We start from the raw sequence: 4,477 nt of genomic DNA, 5'->3' as shown, positions 1-4,477 counted from the left end.
CTCTCTCTCTCTCTCTCTGCCTCTCACTTTCTCTCTCCCCTATTTGTATCTCTTTTGCATGTATCTTTAGTTCTGTCTTTCTTTTTCTGCCTTTCTGTACACACACACACACACACACACACACACACACACACATGAACACACACGACTCACGAGTGAAGCTGCAGCGCCCTCCACTCTTGCACCATCAGCAGGAAGTAGAACCTCACCTGTCGGCCAGCAGCTCCACAAGTTAGCCAAGCCCATGGGTCGAGGCGCTGCCCACAGCGTGCCAGGCTGTCCAGCTCCCAGACTCCCCAGGTAGCCACGGTCTCCACCCCAGCTGTAGCCCTGCCACCTCCCGTCTCTTCCCTCCCACCCTTCAACAAACGCACTCGCTAGCTACGGTGCCGGCTGGCAGTGGCTTCCAGTGGGACGGGGCAGCATCAGGGGAGGGACTTTGGCCTCACCTCTGCACTCCACCCCTGGGTCTTACTTTCCCTTTCAAGCCAGCACCGAGAGAGGATATTCCAAGATCCCTGAGAACCAGGAACTAATACTCAGATGCCAGCAGCAATGCTGAGAACAAAACAATAACGGCCAGTGACCCAGGACCAGGCTGGGTGCCAAGCTCACCCCAAGCAGCCTGTAAATATGAAGCGAGATCAGAGCCGGCCGGCTCTGGATCCGGGTGACAAGCAAAGGTGCTGGAGTCAGGCAAGAGGCGGACCCAGCCCGGCGCACAGGAGGCCTGGAGCGCCCCCTGGAGGCGGGAACCTCTGAGCCAAGAGAACACAGCAAAAACTCAACCTCCAGCACATCCTGGGTCCGACCTTCAGACTCTTCCTCCAGGAGCAGCCCCTCCTCCTCCCAGGACTGGAGCAGCAGCCGCCTCATCGTCCTCCTCCTCTGCGCAGATTTCCAGGGCTCCTGTGTCCCTCAGAAGAAAAGCCTGGTCCCACGGTGGCCTCACGCGACTCCACCCCAACACCCTTTGCCCTCACCGCCCAGCCTCCCCCAGCCCCTCCACGTCGGCCCCACCGTTCTCCCGCGGGTTTGCACACACTTGGGACGCGGTTCTGCCTCGGGGCCTTGGCACCTGCTTTTCTATCTGCTCCAAGGTGTCTGTTGGAGCTCCTCAGAGCACCCTGGGACAAGGGCGCTCGCGGGGTCTGCGTCTTGGGTGTATCTCTTTCTCCAAGGCATCATCAGCCATTGTGCTTTCTGCTGCCCAGTATTTGTCTTGACTACTTTCCACAGACAGGAGCTCCGTGAGGGCCAGGGTGCCTGTTGGTTTAATTTTGATGTCCCACTGGCTGCCCAAAGCCTAGACCAGTCCCTGGCACACCATAGGCACAAAAATTCTTTGAATGAAGACATGCCAACCCACACTGCACAGGTTACTGAATTCAAATTAACTGAGGGTTTTCCTCCTCACAGCGCACAGGCAGAAACATAAGCTCAAGGGTGTGAGGTTGCTTCCCAACTGTGTGGCTCAAAGGGGAAGAAACAGGATTTAACCAGGGCCAGGGCCAAAGCCCCCCTTCTCACCCACTCCACGTGTTCTGAAGGCCCTTGCAGTCGCTGAGGACCTCCGCAACCCCCAGCCCAAGAGATGGAATCACACAGGGGGGCAAATAATTTAGGGCAGTTGAAAGTCCTTCCAGAATGTACAGTGTGGTTCAAGCCCAGCCAGCTATCTCTGAGATCCCCAAGTCCCCCAACCGCCTCCAACAACTCTGCAGAGGTCACCGATTGCTAACAATCATGGCATTGGGTGCCTTTGGTGGTCCTGGATGTGTGGACCTGGATGAAGCTGCAGATCTTCCCTGGAAAAACACTGGCACACGTGACTTACCCTACCATGCCAGCCACCCTTTCCAAAAAAAATCCATACCCAGATGCATCATTAAACTAGGAAACCAGGAACAATGAAAACCATCTGGGTGGGTACGGTGGTACTCACCTGTAACCCCAGCACTCAGGAAACTGAGGCACGAGAGTCACCATGAGGCTGCATAGTGAAGCCCTGTCTCAAAAACAATAGCAAGGGCCAGTGAGATAGCTCAGCAGACTAAGCCCTTGCTGAAGTAAGCAGGGGCCAGGATTCGATCCCTGGTACTGCATGCTGTGCAGGTCCCACCTCCAGGCGTGCTGAGCCGGTGATGGAGTCCAGGCCTGGTGGTGCAAGCCTGTAATCACAGCACTAGGGAGCCTGAAAACAGGAGGATCACTATGAGTCCAAGCTGCATAGTGAGGCTCTGTACACACACACACACACACACACACACACACACACACACTAGCAAAGTCTTAAAAACATATTGAAGAAAACATTTTTTTAAAGTCAGAATCTCACTATGCAGTTCAGGCTGGCCTTGAATTCACAACCTACTCAGTCTGGCCTCGAGTTTGCAGTGATCCTCCTGCCTCAGCCTCCCAATGCTGGGATTTCTTTTGAATGTGCAGAAAGATAAAAACCGTGGGCCCACACTTCTGAAACTATTCTTTAGTAATAAAAGTAAAATACAGTGGAAATTGTGGGCAGTGTGATTTAACCTTGAATCTTTCTTAAATTTCCCATGTGCGCAATGCCTATGGCTTGGCCTGTATGACACTGTCCAATGGTACATTTCAGAAATGGTCAATATCCATCTCCATTGCGTACCAAAAGGAGGGTGCAATTCCACAGTATCCCAATAGGTGGCGCCGCTACCTAGCAAATAAGAGCTCTTCTCTACGTAGTTACCCTCCAACAGCAACTACAGGGAAGTGAAAACAGCGTTGGACTTTACTGCAATCTGGAAAAAGAAAAAAGAAAAACTCACCTGGAATATTTTAGTTTACAAAGAAAACTTCACAAGGAAGTGACAGGATAATCTCACTTGGAAAGTCCCATTTTTTTCCCCCTTTTGCCTGGATGATTTAATTCAAATACCAGGGAACCCCAATCACTGAGGGGAAAAAAATGTTTTTATATAAATTCACTTTGGGAAGTTCATTCCTGGGGAATTTGCTCTTAAAGACGCCTCGGGATCGCCAGGCATCCACGTGAGTTTTGCTGAGTAAATTACTGGAAATTAAACAAGTATTGGCGGCAGCGCCGGAGCCCCACCTCCTTTCTCTGCGGAACCACCATGGCGGCAGGGACCCTGTACACGTACCCTGAAAACTGGAGGGCCTTCAAGGCTCTCATCGCTGCTCAGTACAGCGGGTCTCAGATTCGCGTGCTCTCTGCACCACCCCACTTCCACTTTGGCCAAACCAACCGCACCCCTGAATTTCTCCGCAAATTTCCTGCTGGCAAGGTTCCAGCATTTGAGGGTGATGATGGATTCTGCGTGTTTGAGAGCAATGCCATTGCTTACTATGTGAGCAACGAGGAGCTTCGGGGAAGAACTCCAGAGGCTGCCGCACAGGTAGTGCAGTGGGTGAGCTTTGCTGACAGTGACATCGTGCCTCCCGCTAGCACTTGGGTGTTTCCCACCCTGGGCATCATGCACCACAACAAGCAGGCTACGGAAAATGCAAAGGAGGAGGTGAAGCGAGTGCTGGGGCTGCTGGATGCCCACTTGAAGACCAGGACCTTTCTGGTGGGCGAGAGAGTGACACTGGCCGACATTACTGTTGTCTGCACTCTGCTGTGGCTCTACAAACAGGTCTTGGAGCCGTCCTTCCGCCAGGCCTTTCCCAACACCAACCGCTGGTTCCTCACCTGCGTTAACCAGCCCCAGTTCCGCGCGGTCCTCGGGGAGGTGAGGCTTTGTGAGAAGATGGCCCAGTTTGACGCTAAGAAATTCGCGGAGAGCCAGCCCAAGAAGGATACCCCACGGAAAGAGAAGGGCTCTCGGGAGGACAAGCAGAAGCCCCAGGCCGAGCGCAAAGAGGAGAAGAAGGCAGCTGCCCCGGCTCCTGAAGAAGAGCTGGACGAGTGTGAGCAGGCGCTGGCTGCCGAGCCCAAGGCCAAGGACCCCTTCGCACAGCTGCCCAAGAGCACCTTCGTGTTGGACGAGTTTAAGCGCAAGTACTCCAACGAGGACACCCTGTCTGTGGCGCTGCCCTACTTCTGGGAGCACTTTGACAAGGATGGCTGGTCCCTGTGGTTCGCTGAGTACCGCTTCCCCGAGGAGCTCACCCAGACCTTCATGAGCTGCAACCTGATCACTGGAATGTTCCAGCGGCTGGACAAACCGCGGAAGAACGCCTTTGCCAGTGTCATCCTCTTTGGCACCAACAACAGCAGCTCCATCTCCGGGGTCTGGGTCTTCCGAGGCCAGGAGCTGGCCTTTCCGCTGAGTCCAGACTGGCAGGTGGACTACGAGTCGTACACGTGGCGGAAGCTGGACCCTGGCAGTGAGGAGACACAGACGCTTGTTCGAGAGTACTTTTCCTGGGATGGGGCTTTCCAGCATGTGGGCAAAACCTTCAATCAGGGCAAGATCTTCAAGTGACCATCACCCCTTGGGGAGGTGGGCTCATTAAAGGAAACTGAACGTTG

General features: G+C 54.0%; 1 pseudogene across 1 annotated transcript; it reads left to right on the top strand.

Moving 5' to 3' along the window:
* Positions 1-3,074: 3,074 nt before the first annotated feature.
* Positions 3,075-4,477, top strand: LOC101560827 (annotated as a pseudogene). Its single transcript, XR_001117351.1, has one exon. The product of XR_001117351.1 is annotated as an elongation factor 1-gamma pseudogene (transcript).

Source organism: Octodon degus, unplaced genomic scaffold, assembly GCF_000260255.1.
Source record: "Octodon degus isolate 3935 unplaced genomic scaffold, OctDeg1.0 scaffold00197, whole genome shotgun sequence".
NCBI lineage: Eukaryota > Metazoa > Chordata > Mammalia > Rodentia > Octodontidae > Octodon > Octodon degus.
Note: the sequence above shows the minus strand (reverse complement) of the source record. Positions and strands in the feature narration are given on the sequence as shown.